The sequence below is a fragment of the Dromiciops gliroides genome, chromosome 6 (genome assembly GCF_019393635.1).
Source record: "Dromiciops gliroides isolate mDroGli1 chromosome 6, mDroGli1.pri, whole genome shotgun sequence".
Classification (NCBI taxonomy): Eukaryota; Metazoa; Chordata; class Mammalia; order Microbiotheria; family Microbiotheriidae; genus Dromiciops; species Dromiciops gliroides.
In genome coordinates, this window is record NC_057866.1 from 89304643 (window position 1) to 89323778 (window position 19136).

Here is a 19136-nt window from a genome sequence, read left to right on the forward strand (position 1 = left end):
TCCTTCCTTCCTTCCTTCCTTCCTTCCTTCCTTCCCTCCCTCCCTCCCTCCTTCCTTCCTTCCTTCCTTCCTTCCTTCCTTCCTTCCTTCCTTCCTTCCTTCCTTCCTTCCTTCCTTCCTTCCTTCCTTCCTTCCTTCCTTCCTTCCTTCCTTTCACAATGAGGGTTAAGTGACTTGCCCAGAGTCACACAGCTAGTGTCAAGTGTCTGAGGCTGGATTTGAATGCAGGTCCTCCTGAATCCAGGGCTGGTGCTTTATCTATTGCACCACCTAGCTGTACCAGCCATAGATTTTTTTAAAAAATGTATTAAATTTATTTTCTAAATTAAAATTTTTTCCCTTTTTTCCCTTTTTTTTCTTTTTTTTTTCCAGCTATAGATTTTTACTGGAAAAACCATAGCATTCACTATACAGACCTTTGCTGGCAAGGTGATGTCTCTGCTTTTCACTATGCTGTCCAGATATGCCATCACTTTGCTTCCAAGGAGCAAGCGTATTTTAATTTCATGGGCTTTGAGTCCAAGAATATGCAATCTGACATGGCTTCCACTGATTATCTCCAACTTATTCCCAATCTTTCTCCTTTGTACACAGTTGTTTGCATGTTGTATCTCCCATTAGGCTGCGAGCTCATTGAGAGCAGGGCCAGTTTTTATTTTTGTTTGTATGTTTGCTTTTTGTTGGGAGGACCTGGGTTCAAATTTCACCTTAGACACTTAACTGGGCAAGCCATTTAACCACAGTTGCCTTAAACATCTGGGGCCATCTCCAGTCCTGATGTATTTCTTGCCACTGGACCCAGATGGCTCTGGAGGAGAGAGTGAGGTTGGTGACCTTGAACAGCCCTCACTCACTTAAATCCAGTTCACTGCAAGTCATCACATCACCCTGATGTCATGGCCCTCTTTAAGAACTAAGGACAAAACACAACAACAACAAGCCCTTGGCACAGTGTCTGGTACATAGTAGAGGCTTAATAAATGTCAGTTCAGTGACAGACCAGCCTACCCCCAGGTAGCTGGTTAAGAGGAAGAGCTAGGATTTGAACTGATAACGCATGATGGCAATTCCAGGACTCTTTTTACAATCAGTCAAACATTTATTAACTGCCTACTATGTGCCAAGCAGAGCACTGAGCTTACAATGCAAGGCAAAGAACAGTCCCTGCTCTCATAGGGGCTCACAGTTTAATGAGGGAAACAACATGCAAAAATCATTTACAAAAAAGATCCATGCAGGAAAAATGGGAAATAAATAACAGATAAAAGACACCAGAATGAAAGAGTATTAGAAAAGGCTTCTTATACAGGTAGGATTTGATCTGGGACTTAGAGGAAGCAAGGAGACAAAGGTGAGGAAGGAGAATTTTCCAGGCATGAGGGATAGCCAGTAAAAATGCTCAGTGCTGGGGCAGCTAGGTGGCAAAGTGGATAGGACACAAGCCCTGGATTCAGGAAAACCTGAGTTCAAATCTGGCCTCAGACCCTTGACACTTACTGGCTGTGTGACCCTGGGCAAGTCACTTAACCCAATTGCCTCAACCCCCCAAAAATTATTTTTAAAAAATGCCCCGTGTTGGGAGATGGGTTGTTGCCCTTCTGGGAAATTTTTTTTCTCCTGTTTTTTAAAATCAATGCTTTGGCTTCCCATGCTGGTCAAAAGAGATATCACCCTTTGTGTTATGGAATCATAAGACTTTGAGCTGGAGAGGCCCTGGGGATTATCTTGTCTAACCTCCTCATTTTGTAGAGGGGGTAACTGAGAGCAGATGGGACATGACTTACTCATCAGTACACACCTAGTAAGAAGTGGATCCTTGATGTGAAGCTGTGTACTACTCTTTTCCTGGCACACTACACTGTCTTTGTGTACGGGTGGGTATCAGTATTGGGTGGGACAGTCAGGAAAGCCATCCTGGAGGAGGTGGGCCCTGAGAGTTAAAATTCTGGCTCTACCACTTACCCCTTGTATGACTGTGGGCAAGTCACTTGCTATGAGTGGATCTCAGTTTTCTCATCTATAAAAGGAGGGAGTTGGACCAGATGTCCTCTAAGGTCTCTTCCTACTCTAAAAAATAATAATTTTGTGAAGTGTAGAGAGAAGAAGAATATACAAACCTACCATGTTAAAATTCAAACAATAAAACCAAACAGGCGGGGCAGCTAGGTGGTGCAGTGGATAAAGCACCAGTCCTAGATTCAGGAGGACCTGAGTTCAAATCCAGCCTCAGACACTTGACGCTTACTAGCTGTATGACCCTGAGCAAGTCACTTAACCTTCATTGCCCTGCAAAGAAAAAAGAAAAAGAAAACCAAACAGAACTGGCAGAATTTAAATTGGAGGAGAAGAGACCCCATACTAGGAAAGATGGACAAGTGCAGAGCTAGGCAAACATATGATGTGTTTGGCAAACAGTGAGTAGATTAAAAAAAATTTGGAGGCAATCAGGGTTAAGTGACTTGCCCAGGATCACATAGTTAGTAAGTGTCCGAAACTGGATTTGAACTCAAGTCTTCCTAACTCCAGGACTGATGCTCTATCCAGTGCACCCCCTAGCTGCCCTATGAGTAGATGCATTTTTAATTGCATCTGGGACTGCATTGGTGTAGACAACCACCAGTGAGAACTTCCTTTACCAGGGTTGTTACATGTTTCTCCTGCTTTTATAGACTTAGAGCATTGTTTGGGACCACTGAGAGATTTAGTGACTTGCCCAGGGTCATTTAGCTCACGGCTTCTTAAACTTTTTCCACCAAGAAACCCTTTTTGCCAGAGAAATTTTCGTGTAACCCCGGGTCTATAGGTATATAAAATAAGTAAGCATAATCTTTTACTGTTGCTGCCCCCTACATTCAGTTATGCGACCCCATATAGGGTCAAGACCCACAGTTTAAGAGGCAAGGATTTAGCCAGTATTTGTCTAAAGTATTCACAGTATTCATCTTCCTGACTCAAGTTCAGCTCTTTACTTCCTCTCTGCCATGCTGCTTTCCAACCAGATAATATGGAATAAGCCATCACAGTAAGTACTAAGGAGACCAGAGAGAGACTCAGACCCTTGTCAGAGCTGTTCAGCAGTGAAAAAGACAGCAGAGCAACCACCTGTTGGGGATGTCCGAGAAGAAGATTCCTGCTTCAGGAGGGGCTGGACTAGACTTCTAAGGTTTCTTCTCTCTCTGTGATTCTTTGGGCTCGTGAGCTGCTGATGGTCCCAATTAGGACAATTAGTCTTGGAGCACACAGCTCTCCTGATTCCCAAGACTGTTGGCTTTCATCCAGGCTACCTTAGACCAAAAGGGAAAAAAAGGCAGGTTTTTGTTTTCCGATTGCAAGGGAAAGTCCTTTTGATAGTTAGCCAGGGCTTGTAGCTGGGCAGCAGCTGCTTGGAGTTCTCCAGGAATGACAAGTTGCAACGTTGGTCACCCTGGGAGAGCCCTTGGGAAGATGGATACATGGGATGGGTTTGCTCTTAAAAGCCACAGAGGTAATTGGAATACATTCCAGCAGTTTGAGTACCCAATTGAGATGGGGTGCCCTGATTAGAACTGAAGTCCCAGGGAACTGATTGTGTCTTCTAGAAATCAAACTGTGATTCAGCCTTTTATCAGCACTTAGCAAGCTGAAATATCATTTACCCGGGCTTAGGCATGATTTGCGACTGGTTCGCTGCAGAGGTTAAGTGACTTTTGTCATGATTCCAAGGGCAGCTTTTCACGGCAGACACGTTCTGTTAAGGTGACCTTAGTTATCGGCATTCAGTAAATGTTTGCTGAATTGGAGTTCTGGAATGAAAATGATAATAGCCGACATTTGCGTAATGCCTATAACTTTTCGAAGCACCTTTGTGACTCTTAATTGGTAGACCTTGTTCTCATTTGACAGATGAAGAAACTGAGGCTCCAAAATGTGAAGTAACCATCTCAGATTCACAAAAGTAGGAGTAAGGGTTGGGATTTGAATTCAGGTCTCCTTACCTCACATTTAGCGTTCTTCCCAATATACCAAATGGTCTATATTAAGAAGAATCTTTGGAAGGTTCAGGGTCATGTAGTTATTTAGTGATAAGAGTATCAACTCCTCACATTGCTCTATTGTTTTACAAGAGCTTTGTGTGGTAGGTGGTACTCATATTTAAGGGAAAAGACTACTGCTTATACCACTTGACTTATAGAGCTTTACAAATAATGTTCATATCCATTATCTCATTTAATTCTCATGAAAACCCTGAGGGTGGGTGTGCAGAAATCATCATCCCCATTTTTCAGAGGAGAAAACCAAGGCCTGTTGCCCGAGGCTATACAAGTAGTAAATAGCAGAACTAGAAATTCCTTAGAGTGCAGCTCCTCTAACTTGAAATAGAATATTTTTTCTTCTATTTCATGCCATTGTGAAAGGAATTTTCTTTCTTTCCTTCTTTCTTTCTCTTTCCTTCTCTCCTTCCTTCCTTCCTTCTCTCCTTCTTTCCTTCCTTCCTTCCTTCCTTCCTTCCTTCCTTCCTTCCTTCCTTCCTTCCTTCCTTCCTTCCTTCCTTCCTTCCTTCCTTCCTTCCTTCCTTCCCCCCCTCCTTCTCTCTCTCTTTCCCTCTCCCTCTCCTTCCTTTCCTCCCTGGCAAGTGGGTTAAGTGACTTTCCCAGGGTCACACAGCTTGTAAATGTCTGAGCTTAGATTTGAATTCAGATCTTCCCGACTCCAGGGCCCGTGCTTTATCCACTATGCCACCCAGCTGTCCTAGAAAGGATTTTTCTTCAGGTGTGGTTTGAACTAAATGGCTTTTGAGGTTTTTACCAAGTATCAGATTCTATGAGTTTATACTTGGAGCCTTTGGGGCTACGTGATAAACACTTTGTCATTGACCCTCAAAAAATCCTGAGGGATTTCAGTCCTATCCCTATTAGAAACAATAACCTGAAGGGTTGCTTCTTTTTTAGGCTTGGTCTTCCCAATATCCCTGGCCCCTACCCAGCTAAGGTGGCATTTCACTACTATATCTGACCCTCCTAAGGTTAGCCCAATTACTATTTCCACCTTGTGGTCTATTAGATGGCATTGAACTCATAAGTGCAGGATCCAGGGAAGGGCCTTAACCCCAAACAGTTTGATTCCAAAAGCATTTTCAGCATGGTGGTGTGGAGTTGGGACCTATGACCTTGTTGTAGATGTTTGGGACAGAGAGGAGTTTGGCTTCTGGATAAACATATTGCATCATATATTAACTTAACAGTGATTGATAGAAAATAGGATCCTGGAAGAATCAGCTTGTCTTGCAGATATCAAGAAAGGAAACTAAATGTCCAAAGCACTCCTGTTTAGTGGTCTTTGGTGGGGTGGGGGGGGAGTAGTTTTCACATGCTAATAACAACACAGGGACTACAGAACAACATTCTCAGATATGGGTGTAGTTAGAAGACCAGTTCATCAATGACCACTATCTCCCATGGCAGCTCAGAGCTTACCCCTGACTCCCTCTTACTCTCCACAGACAGACTTGAGCATCCCAAGGAGACCCTACTCTCCTGAGACCCCGAAATCTCATAAGCCTATCAGATCATAACTCAGGACTAGAAGATGACCCTTATCTCCCCTGGGCCAGTGGCTGAGGCCTTAAACTTATCTATAGTGACCAAAATTTTAGACACCGAGGTTTTTGAAAACAGGGGACATGTCTTACTTTAATTTGGTATCCCCACCAGCAAGGAGCGTGAAATTAAAATTAGTGGGCTGGTCTAGATGATTTTTGTAAAGCTAATTCAAACTGTAATAAGTTCTTTGATCTTCTATTTTGCTCCAAAATTTCTCCATCCCTCATTTTCTTGAGGGTGTTCTACACTGTCAGATCCTGAGCAGTGACCAGCATGTATGATGTCTGTCATTATACTTCAAGCCCCAAATTGTTCCAGACCCAAATTATTTTGGGAAACTCTGGTATAATGCCTTCTACATTTCTCACTTCTGTTTTCTTCTTCCCACTTAGATGTGACCACACTAATGTGAGTCCTCATTACCTCTCACCCCCAACTATTTCAAGAGTGCTCTAATTGGCTTCCCCTGAATCCCATCTCTCTGGTTTCCAATCCATCCTCCACGCAGCTGCCCACAAGCCCTAGGTTTGACCATGTCATTTCCATACTCAAGATGCATTTGTGGTTTCCTATTAATTCTAGTATAAATGATAAACTTGTTGCCATTTAATACCTCTTTTGGTATGATTCCAACCTATCTGTTTTCCAGGTTGAATTTACATTACTTTTCCTTACACATTCTGTGCTTAAACCAAGTAGGTTTACTCTGTGTTCCCTGTACGTGGTCTTCCATCTGTTGTGTTGGTGCCGTCTCCCGTGCCTACATCCCTCTCTCTTCTCACCCCTGCCTCTTGGAACCTTCTTGGAAGCTCTCTTCAAGCCTTTGAGGCGGGGCCGCTAGGTGGCACAGTGGATGAAGCACTGGCCCTGGATTCAGGAGGACCTGAGTTCAAATCTGGCCTCAGACACTTGACACTTACTAGCTGTGTGACCCTGGGCAAGTCACTTAACCCCAATTGCCTCACCAAAAAAAAAATGTATCAAATCAAGCCTTTGAGGCTACCTGTTAGAAAAGTTTTTTTGTTTTCCTGATTCTCCTGGTAGTTGGCGCATTCCCACTTAAATTTTCCTTTTTATTTATTTTGTATTTACTCACTATATTCATGTTGTTCCCTCCATGGTAGACTATAAACTCCTTGAGTATGCATCCTAGCACTTAGCATGGTGCCTGGTACACAGGAGGTGTTTAATAAATGCTTGTCGAATTGTACCTTAAGAACTTTCCTAACGGATCATAGAACATCAGGACTATAAAAAGATGTTAAGAGATCTTGTAGCCCAAACCACTCATATGTAACAAAACTCTGGCAATGTCTGCAGGAAAGGATTCATTGTGTCCATTTTACCAATGATGAACCTGAGGTTCAGTGATATCCTGAGAATCAGAATTGGGATTGGAATCTTAATCTTGGAAATTGGATAATGGCAGGGTTTTTTTTCTTCTTGTGTGATAGCTGCTTTAGAGTTTTACTTTCTTGACAAAAAGAGGGGAACCCCCCAAAACCATCTTGGGCTGTGTTTTAATCAGGTTTTACTTCTGTAAAAATTGTTTTCACCAGCGAATTACAGGATCGAAGCCTTTCTGGGGATTTGTAATTCGTTTGATACATAATGCTGCAGCATCCAAGGTGTCAGTTGGAATGAAAGATAAACTCTAATTTGTTCGGGACCGTGCAAGCTAGAGTGATGTTAATTAGAGGTGATTATCTTCTTTTGTTTTTTTCCAAATAACTTTACTGTGCCCCTGTTCACATTCTCATATGGAATGAGCTCAATTACTGTTGGAAACCTATTTTCCTACCTAGCTCACTTTCTGCTTGGTTGCATTAGGAAGCAGTCTTCTCCTACTGAGGGGACTCCTCACCTCCATCTTGGTTATTGGATGAACAGCTGCTGCCCCTGGAGTAGGTCATTATCAAGTACAACTCCAACTTTCTCAATCTCCTGCAGATCTAACAAGTTAGCTTTCTCTACCATTCTTTCTTTCTCTTCTTATCTTTCTCCTTATAATAAGCGAGCAGACTATCCAGCCCTGATTATGCCAGTTGTAAGGTGGCAGGCATATCCTTGGAATTCTGAGATACCAAAGAAAGAGGAGCTCATACTAGGTTGGTTATTAATAGGTTTTATTAGGGTTAATTAAGTTAATTGGGTTTAAGGGAACCCAATTTACTCATAAGAGGCCAGTCATATTGGTGGGCAGCAAGACAAAGTAACAGATCCCCATGCCAACCCTAGGTCAGGTCAGGTATTATATTGAAACAGAACAAAGAAGGCACCTTGCCAGGATGGCCCGAGGTCATATGCAAGTTTTCCCATGGGATAGTTGGAGCTTCTTTTATTGTTTACATTTACTCAAGGTAGTTTGCATTTTTCTCTGGAGGTCCCATTCCCATTCTGGCCAAACTCCATAAACTCCTATCTCTCTTCCCTTTTCCCTTAGCAACTAATAGTAGAATAGACTTGGGGTCAAGAAAATTTGGGTTCAAATCTTACCTCGTTCATGCCTTCTGTGACCACAGGAAAGTCACTGAACCATTCTGCGATGCCTGTACCACTGAGCTAAAGATACCTGAGAGGGTGAAGTGAAAAAGAAAAGTATGGAAAGTGTTTAACAAACCCCACAGTGCTGTCAGTTGTTATTATCATCATTATCACTGTTATTATTCCTTCCTTTTTCAATTCAATTCAGCAAACTTTTTAAAAGAGTCTGCTATGTACAGAATACTCTGTTCAGTCACTGAGGCAGATATGAAGTTTAAACAGGGCACTGGAGTACTCTCCTGGAACTTATAGTTCATTAGAAGGATAAAACATGGAAAACATACATAATCATACCTTAAATATGCAATATAAAGTTTAGGTGAAGTTTAAAGGGGAAGATCATAACTCACAGGAATGGGGTGGGGGATGATAAGAGAAGGCTTCCTGGAGGAGGTAGCATCTGAATTGGGCTTCAAAGGATCAGTGGGATTTCACAAGATGAAGACAGGTGAGTCAGGACAATCCTGGTATGGAGAATGGTTCTAGTAAAGGATGGGGCAGCTACGGGATACAGTGGATAAAATGCTGGTCTTAGAGTCAGGAAGATTCCTCTACACGAGTTCAAATCTAGGCTCTAGCTGTGTGACCCTGGGTAAGTCACTTAACTCAGTTTGCTTCAGTTTCCTCATCTGTAAAATGGGAAGAAAATGGTGAAACCATTCCAGTATCTTTGCCAAGAAAACCCCAAATAGGATCAGGGAGAACTGGGGCACAACTGAAAAATGACTCAACAACAACTAGTAAAGGAACAGAAGCATGATAAGTGTTGTGTCCAAGAGACAGAATAAGCTGGTTTTGCTCAACAGTCTAGGGCATGTGCAAGGTACTAGACATGCAAAGACTCTTGCAAATTTTTAAGTGTTATATAAATTTATATAGTATTATTCTTGTTATTAATACTACCACTACACACATTTCTATTGTACTTTATAGTTTACACAATGTTTTCCTCTGACCCATCTTATGAAGTAGGCAAGACAGATATGACACCCATTTTAGAGATGGGGAAACCGAGACTCAGAGACTTTACATGACTTCCCAAAGCTGACTCAGATAGGAAATGCCAGAGCCAACACCTGAGGCCAGGTCTTCTGACTCCCTTCCAGCTGAGGTTCAGAAAGCCTGACTTGTTTAAGGTTAAGAGATAGAGGCAGAGCTGGGACTAATGTCCTGGTCCCCTGATATTCAGTCCCTAACTCTATCCAGCTATAGCCTGCTTGTTTACTCTCAGTTTCTAATCATTCTCCTGAGGGTCCTATGATCGAGTCAGATTCCCCCAGCATCTCAGAGGCAAGTCCATCTGAACGCATTCATTTCACACTATCAGTAGGGAGAATATCATCCTGGCTGTTTGAGGTGTGTCTTTAAGAACAGACCTGGTCCTTGACCTCAGGGAGCTTAGAGGGGAGGCAGCACACCTGTATTTCACTGAAAGATTCCTGACTTCTTTTGTGGACATCCAAGTGGGCTAGTGCAGTACATGTGTTCAAGCTGTTGGAGAAGATCAGGTTTCTGTGGGAATGAACAAGCCACATGAAACCTAAATGAGAGACCTTGGAGAGATCTGGACTGACTCAAGAGGAATAGAGGATCTCAAATCTCTAGTTAAGATCTTTCTATTTGGTTCTGAAATTGCTCTAGAAGTCTGTGGGTTTTTCAGAGATGGGAGGTTAGAAGATGCAGTGAGGGGTTTAAACAGGTTCACATCTCCCAGTCACAATTAACATAGATTTTTTTTTTAAATATGGAACGCTTCACAAATTTGCGTGTCATCCTTGCGCAGGGGCCATGCTAATATTCTCTGTATCGTTCCAATTTTAGTATATGTGCTGCCGAAGCGAGCACAACATAGATTTTTTTTAAAAAGGTTGGATGATAAATAATGCTCTCTGGAACTTTTTGGGTTCGCTATCATGAGTCTCAATTTCCCTGTTTACTTATTGAAAAAACTCTTGACTGGGATCAGAGACCCTGGGTTCAGGTCTTGACCCTTTCATTTACTGGCTGAATTACCTTGGCCATCCTTCGGGGATCTAGGCTATACACTTCAAGGCCAACTTTGATTCGTTGTCTTCTTCAGCATCCCCATCCCATCATTTGCTAGACCATGTAGATCTTTCTTCTGAAGGATCTCGTATGTAGCTTCTACAGGAAATGGTTTTCCAAAACCACCTTAGTTCAGGACCTCATCTCCTTTCAATTGGACTTTTGTTATACTCAGATCAAAAGCTTCTGGAACATTCTCTCTGGTTCTGGGAACTAACCATATTTTTAGGAAAGATATTGACAAGTTGGAGTATATCCAAAAGAAGACAAATAGCCATATGAGGATCATTTGAGACAACTGGAGATGTTTAGGCTGGAGAAGAAATCCTTGGGGAGGGGGAGGGAGTCATGATAATCATCTTCAAGAATTTTCTGGGCTGTCATCTGGAAGAAGAATTAAGCTTTTATTTTTGCTTAGACCCAGGGAATAGGACGAGGCACAATTTCAGCTTGATGTGAAGCAGAGCTCCTTGACAATTAGAGCTATCTCAAAATGAAGTGGCCTGCTTAGAGAGGGAGTGTGGAGACCAAATTTCCACTCATGACATTAAGCATGTTGTAGAAGGAAATATTATCCAGGTATCAATTGGGCTAGTTGCCCTCTGTGGTCCTTTCTTGTTCTGCAATTCTGGGATTCCATGACTTATAGAAGGAATTAGGCGTCTTTGCTCTCAGCGCTTGTGGAGATGGGAAGAATATGGGGGAAGCACTAGACTAAGAGTCAGGGGTCCTGTGTTCCAGTCTTAGTTCTGCAATCTTGGGTAAGCGCCCCGCCCCCCCATGGCCCTGATTTCCTAACCTATAAAAAGGAGATGCCATGCCTTACTTGGAGGGTTGCTATTAGAGTCCACTGTAATATGGCATGGAAAAAATGTAACAGTAAGATGCTGAATAAATCGTCAGCTGTTAGTATTAGCTATTTCTATTCCTGTTATTTCCCAAGGTAGGGAGTGGGGGAAACTATATTGGCTGGTAGATGGAGTTTGGGACTAAACCACAATGGTGATGGCTCTCCTTTTGGTGGCATTTTGAGGTTTATAAAAGACATTTCTTACTTTAAAAAAAACATCTAATGCAGTAGATCGTGCAAGGATTCTAAATTCCATTTTAAAGATAAGGAAAATGAAGCGAGAAGCAACATGATTTGCCTCAAATTCTCCTGATTGTAGCAGTGGGAAGTGGGAGATGGACGATTGGCCTTGGAGTCAGGGAATTCAAATCCTTCCTCTGACACATACTGTCTGTGTCACCCTGGGCAAATCATCTAAAGTGCCCCAGGCAGCTCTGTGGTAATAATAGCTATTTGTCAAGTCCTTTAAGGTTTGCCAAGCTATAGCTAGCATTTAAATAAGACCTCAGGGTTTACCAAGTGCATGCCAAATTTTAGCTGATTTGATCTTCCCAATAAACCTGGGAGGTAGGTGCTGTTATCATCCCCACTTTATAGATGAGGAAATGGAGACAGACAGAGATTAAGTGATCTGCCCAGGGTCACACAGCTGAGGAAGTGTCTGAGGATGGATTTGAATTCAGAACTTCCTGATTCTGGTACTCAAATTTAGCTCTTGTGATTCTAAGAGTAGTCAGTGATCTTTCTATTATCCCATTTAACCTCTTTACTTACTAATCATGTATGATATAAAATTCTATTACTTTTTTTTTCTTGTGTGGCACTTGCACTGACCTAAGTCATTTCTGCTTTTCCTTAGCTAAATAAAACAGGTTTAGGAATAATGGCTCTTTCCAAGTACTCAAGGAAGGATAGATGCATTTTGTTTAAACCTCCTGGGTGGAAGACATTGCTCTGTAAGCATGAAACATTATCCTCCATCCTTCTCCTGACACCAAATCTCCCATCCTCTGCCACTTGTCCAATGCTTTTGGGCCCATATTCTCAGTGGTTCACCCATCAATTATAGTAATGTGCCATTAGGACTGTAGGGGGTGGGTTTCTCAACTTGGGGGGGGAGAGAGAGAGAGAGAGAGAGAGAGAGAGAATGAGAATTTGAATGAATGAATGTATGTATGTATAGTGGGTTCTTTTTTAACTTTTTTTTTTATATTCTCAAACCTGCCACTGTTATTTACCTCTGAAATCATTCCCCAGATTCGTGTGCCGAGCCTCTAAAAACGGTCTCATATTTTCTGCTGACAAGAGCCTGCCTTGTTTGGTCCTAATGTTGTTCTTTTTGGAGTTGATTACATTCTGTCCTTGAACGTGATTTAGGGGTTGCTCCCTGGCCACTGGAGGCTCTCACTGTTGCATATTAAGTACTCTGGGATCCAGTCAAGCCTGCCAAAGTCTTTTACAGGCCCATGGGTTTCTCAAGGGAGATGAAAAGCCCTAAGTAGGCTACCGTTTTGATTGGGGCTTGGAATTGGGCTCAATTGTCCTAGACCACCAAAGACTAAGTTTCAAAACACCCTTGGAGATCTGGAAGTCCTGAGACACCTCCTTTCCCACTCCAGTCTCTCCTCCCTCCCCCTTCCCTCTGTTTTGCCCACTCTCCCCTGCTCCAACCCCTCAGCTCTCTGAACTCTTGTTTGAACAATTAAAGGAAATCCTTTTTAGGTAATTAAGAAGAGGTGGCTGCTGCTAAAACAGTATCCACCACTAATTTTATTCCCTCAGACATCAGGGAAAGGAGACTGATGGAATGGCCAAAATAGAAGTCTGAAAGGATAGTCCCTGACCATTTCCAGTGTTTCTCTTGGGCCTGTCTGCTTACTGCTGAATAAAGGGAGTCCAGGGGATTGGGTTTCAGGGACAAAAGTCAGAGTGGGTAGGCCGTCACTAAGGGCTATTTGACAGTCTCACATTCTGATAACAAGTCATAAGAGTTGACATTTGTATAGAGTTTTATGCTGTATATAATCCCATCTGGTCCTCAGAGCCACCTCATGGAGTAGTAAGGGCAGGTATTTATTATTGTTGTTGTTGTTTTTATTATTATTATTATTTTATTGTTGAGGAAATAGCAGCCTAGTGAGGTGAACTGTTCAGGATAGAGCCTCTGAATCTGAACCAAGGTCCCCAACCACAGTGGTCTTTGAACTGCCTAAGTGCCTCACTTAGGATCATAGATCTGGAGATGGAGGAGCCTTAGAACTGATCTAGTCAGAGGAATGTAGCTTCAGAACTAGAAGAGTCTTCAGAGAATGCTGACACGTGCCCTCCTCATTTAAAGCTGAAGGAACTGAAGCCCTGGGGGATTAAGTGACTTGCAGAGATGGGATTTTCATTCATTTCCTCCTACTCCAGAACCATTGTGGGTTTTTTTGGGGGGGGCAGGCAAAGAGGGTTAAGTGACTTGCCCAGGGTCAACAACTAGTGTCAAGTGTCTGAGGTCAAATTTGAACTCAGGTCCTCTTGATTTCAGGGCCCGTGGCTTTATCCACTGCACCACCTAGTTGCCCCCAGAACCATTGGATTTTAAAAAATCTCTTCTAACCCCTTTACTTGGAAAATGAGGACACTAAGGCCCAGAAAGGGACTCGTTCAGACTGTGAATAACAAGATCTGGGATTTGCCCCCAGATTTCCAATCCCATTCTTTTCCTATGGTAGCACGTGGCTTCCTACTTAAGCTGTGACAAAGCCTGGTACAGTGGGTGCCCCAGGATGACTGACCAGAGAAAGAAATGAGTATCTCATGTTTCTATATAGCCCTTTATAGTTCCTTAAAGCAATCCGTGAACTAGGTAGTGGAATAATTATTTTTTCCCCATTTTATAGATGGGGAACTTGAAGCTCAGAGAGAGAATACCTCTCATTCAAGGAAGTGCTAAAGATGGCCCCAAACTGCGACTTTAAGTCAAGTGCTCTTTGGTGAAGTGAAGCCGTCTCTTAACGTCAGATGGTACCTGTTTGATTTGCCTCTTTGTTATCTTCCTTAGAAAGTCCTTGTACACCTCTAGGATGAATTCTAATTTTCTTACAGGGTCCCATTTAATGATGATGTTGATGGTGACGACGACAATAATAAAGCTAGCGTTTATATGGTGCTCTAAGGATGCCCAAACTCTTCATAAGATTTTGATCTTTGCAACAACCCTAGGAGTAGGTGCTTTGTTATTTTCCTCATTGTATAGCTGAGGAAACTGAGGCAGGCAGAGGGTAAGTGACTTGGCCAGCTGGTACACATCTGAGGCCACAGTTATACTCAGGTCTTCTTACTACTCTTAAGTCCAGGGCTCTGTGCACAATGGCACCACCTGGTGGCTATTTTAGTACTTTTTTTTTTTTTTTTTTAAGTGAGGCAATTGGGGTTAAGTGACTTGCCCAGGGTCACACAGCTAGTAAGTGTTAAGTGTCTGAGGCCAGATTTGAACTCAGGTACTCCTGACTCCAGGGCTGGTGCTCTATCCACTGCGCCACCTAGCTGTCCTATTTTAGTACTTATTGATAGGCTTATAGGCTTCAGGGCTGGAGGGGACTCTGGGCATCACCTCCTGCTCCTCCCTCATTTTAACAGAAGAGGAGATGAGGTTGAGTTCTTCTTTGAGAGTGAAGGACGAACAACAACAACAAATGAGGCTGAGAGATTCGAAGCACCTGTGCCAAGCTCACAAAGCTTGTAACCAACAGATTCTTCCTTTTCCTACAGGTTTGTAAATAATTTTACAAATGACAAAGTGCTGTCTAAATATTAGTGGTGGTTCCTCCTTCTCCCTCCTCTTCCTCATCGTTTTCCTCCTATTCCTCTTCTTCCCCCTTATTCTTCTTCCTTTACCTTCTTTTTCTCCATTTCTTCCTCATTCCTTCTCTCTTCTTCTTTTGCCTCCTCTTCGTTCTCCCTTCTATCTTTTCTTCCTTCTCCTTCCATTATTCCTTCTTTCCTCACAACAATTCTGCAACATAGATACTACAGATGTATTCTCCTATTTACACAAGAGGAAACTGAGGCTCTAAAAGGTCAGGTAACTGTGATCACAAAGTTAGTCAATGTCAGAGGCAGGATCTGAACCAAGATCTCTCGACTCCAGGTCAGAGTCTCTTCCTTCTATACTGTAATAATGTACAATATTATGTAATAAATGCAGCAGAGAAAAGGGAAATGAAGTGACCTCTTTCTTTTGCTTCTCTGTTCTGACCATGAAAGACGAAGGAAGCCAAGAACTCCATGGTGTAAAGTGTGCCTGTATAGATGGGATAAAGGGCAAAAGATGGGGCCTTAAACCTTTCCCAGAATTAGCAGAAGGCAGGTACTGATAAACTTCTTTCTCTTGGATGTAAAGAAAGAAAGGTGGGGTGGGGAGGAGGAGGTTGCTTCTCTGTCCCCTTTAGGCTATTTTCAGCCCTGTGAAATAATGGAGAGATTCTTCTTTCCTAGGAAGCTGTAGAGCTCTGATCTTGGCAAGCTAAGAAAAAAAATGAATGGTAGCCTAGAGCAGGTTATTTTTGTTCAGAGGTCAGAGCAGAGCAGATCACCTTATTTGAGCTTCAGGCCCTGTGGAGGGTCCTTGAATTTGGCTTTGGGAGCTGAGCTGTAACTAGTTGGGCAGCCAGGGCTTTGTCCTAGGATGCTGAAATCTGAGGGCACTGTCAACATCCAAAGTTCTTCGTCAGTATAAACATAACAGAATTTTAGCTCCTGGTTAGCAAGAATAAATAGTTAAAATACAAAGCTGATCAAACCTCAGGCATTGCAATTCAGGGATGCTGTGAGTGTCAAAAGAGACAATGCATATAGAGTGCTTTGTGTTCTTTAAAGTATAATGGAAATATCAAGTATTATGATGATGATGACTCTCATAATCACATTTATGTGTCATTTAATAGTTTACAGATTTTTTGGTGCAATTTTAGCTCTATTGAGACTGAGAACACAGTGAGGCAAAGGTTAGTCATGTTTTACAGATTGGGATGCTGAGACTCAGAGATGGCTGGTTTGGATGCCTCACGTCTCTCCCCACTCCAGTTCATCTTCCATTTAACCACTAAAGTGATTTTCCTAATGCACAGGTCTGATCATGTTACTCCCCTACTCAATAAACACCATTGGCTCCCTATTGCCCCAGGAGCAACTACAAAGTGTTCTTTTTGCCATTGAAAGCTCTTCATAACCTAACTCCCTTCTCTCTTTCCAGTCTTCTTACACCTTACTCTTAGACACGTGCTCTTCGATGTAGGGATACCTGCCTCCTGGCTGTTCCACAAACAAAACATACTATTTCTTCGCTCTCAGCATTTTCTCTGGCTGCTCCCCGAGCTGATAATGCTCTCCATCTTCTGCTCTCACTGTTGACTGGCTTTCTTTCAGTCCCAACCAAAATCCTACTTTCTACAAGAAGTCTTCCCCAACCTCCCTTAATTTCCAGTGCCTTCCATTTAATAATTATTTACCATTTATCCTGTATATAGCTTGCTTTGTTTGTATTTGTTTGCCTATTATCTCCCCCATTAGATTGTAAGCTCCTTGAGGACAGAGACTGTCTTTCACCTCCTTTTGTACCCCTAGAGCTTAGCAGAGTGCTCTGCAAATGGTAGATACTTAAATGTTGACTGATTAATTGCCTTAGCTGAGCTCATAGTAAAGAGTAAATGTGGAACTCAAACCTAGGTATTTTGACTGTACCATTATCCTACAGCAAGGTACCATAGTGTACAGGACCTGGAGTTAGGAAGATCTGAGTTCAAATTCTGCCTTAGACATTTACTAGCTCTGTGACCCTACAGAAGTCACTTCTCCTTAGTTTATCTCAATTTGCTTATTGTTAATGAGGATAGTAGTAGGACTTGCTTCTCAGGGTTATTGTGAGGATCAAATGAGATTATATTTGTAAAGCATTTTGCAAACTTTAAAGTGTATTGTTGTTGTCATCATCATCATCAACACACCTCATTGCACCCCCCTACACTGGAAATGGTTATAGCAGGAAATTAATAATTAATTATAAAGTACAGTTACTACTTAGAGGAGAAGTTTTTAACCATTGTTGTGTCAATTTTATGAAGCCAGTGGAGCCTTTCTCAGAATGTTTTTAAATGAATAAGATAAACAAGATTACAAAGGAAACTAATTATATACTGAGATACAGTTGTAAAAATACTTTTAAATTGTGTAGACCATAGGGTAAGGATCTCTGCTTTGTATTAATTCAAACTTTACCCCAAAATAAGTCCATATTTTATGAGTGGACCGATCATCATTAACTACCATAATAAGTTGTTTGCATCAAATCCCTTCAACAGGGTAAATATTATTGTCTCCCCCATTTTATAGAGAGGAATAAGGAAGTTTGGGGAGCTTGAGACCTTGAAGGCTAGGTCTGGGATTAAGGATGCCGGACACACCAGCTTTGTAGCACCCTAGTGGAATCAAGCTCCTTCTTTTTGGAGAGATTTTTCTGAAGTCAGGGAGCTGAGCAGATGGACAAAAGGAATGTTGTTCTAAGGAAGCCATGTCTGTGCTTCTCTGTGTTTCTACTGGGCAGACAAAGTCCTCTGGGAAAGAGTCCATGCAGCCAACTCATAGGGCAAGAATTCAGCCCCCAAAAGAGATGAGTCTCTCTAAGGGAATGATACTTTCTGGGCTCAGTGAATCTTTGTAATCAAGCAGACCACTGTTTCACAGACCAGCACTTCTGTCTTTGTGATGGAAAGCCAAGTCTGTGCCTCAGAAGCTAATCCACAAACCACTGATGATGGAGTCGAGTTGTCCAACTCATCATGGCTCAATGTGGCATTAGCACATTCACACCCATTATCTCATTATTTCTTTTGATCTTCTAGTCATCCCTGCTTGCTGGGCAAATTGTTACCATCTCTGTTTTTCCAAATGAAGAGTCAAAGATTTGGGGAGATGTAGTGATTTGTACTGGTTCACACAGCAAGTAAATAACTGAGTCAGGGCTAAAAGACAGGTTTTTGTCTTTGTTTTTTTTTTTTTCATTCCAAGTCCAATACTTTTACCCCATGGAAGGATTCATGGAGGAGGTTAGATGTTCTAGGCCTTGAAAAATGGGTAGGATTTTGAGGGGTAGACTGGAGGACTTTCCAGTATAAGCAGAAAAATACCTGGTCTTTTGGAGTCTGAGGAACCAGGTTCAAGTCCTTTCAGTTGCCCATTATGCTGAAAATTATTATAGCAGGAGAGTCATAATTAAATTGCAAAGTATAGTGATTACTATTTACAGCAGGAATTCTATTTTTTTTTTGATGGTTCAATGAGGGTTAAGTGACTTGCCTGGGGTCACACAGTTAGTAAGTGTCAAGTGTCTGAGGCCAGATTTGAACTCTGGTTCTCCTGACTCCAGGGCTGGTGGTCTATCCACTGCACCACCTAGCTGCCCCCTACAGCAGGAATTCTTTTTTTTTTTTTTTTAGCGAGGCAATTGGGGTTAAGTGACTTGCCCAGGGTCACACAGCTAGTAAGTGTCAAGTGTCTGAGGCTGGATTTGAACTCAGGTACTCCTGACTCCAGAGCCGGTGCTCTATCCACTGCACCACCTAGCTGCCCCCGGGAGTACTTAACAGTTTTTGCATCTTCATTGACTGTGAAGCAACAGAACCTACAGGAACTTAAATGAAATTTTCCAGGTTACATATCTAGTAAGTGGTAGGACCAAGACTGAAACCCAGGTCTTCTGTCTCCAGATTTGGTACTCTTTCTACTGATGGGTAAGATGTTTTTGAGATTCAGCTTCTTCATTTGTAGAATGGGAATGACATGTTTGCACTTCCCACCCGAGAGAGTCTGATGAGGACAGTGCTTTATAAATCTTTAAAGAACTTTAGAAGTATGTAAACTATTGCATATATGAAGAAAAGGAGGCTGAGGGGGGTATGGTAACATCTGACTTGAAGTCCAATGTTTTGTCTATATCTTCATCCTTCTACTCCAAAACAGAAGTGAAGTCAGTAGAGGGGTCCTATAGAAGATATTATTTGAATTCCTCCTTCATCCTTCATGGTGTGAAGGTGATCCTGGGTTCTTGAAACCTATTGCAGCAGATATCAAGCTTT

At 42.2% G+C, this 19136-nt stretch overlaps 1 protein-coding gene and 1 non-coding gene across 5 annotated transcripts in view; one reads left to right on the forward strand and one right to left on the reverse strand.

Moving 5' to 3' along the window:
- Nucleotides 1-19136, forward strand: part of SORCS2 (sortilin related VPS10 domain containing receptor 2) — a 1257082-nt gene that overhangs the window by 72967 nt on the left and 1164979 nt on the right. The window lies entirely within an intron of this gene.
- LOC122733209 lies at nucleotides 9862-9968 on the reverse strand. The gene has a single exon (XR_006353792.1). It is a non-coding gene; the product is annotated as a U6 spliceosomal RNA (small nuclear RNA).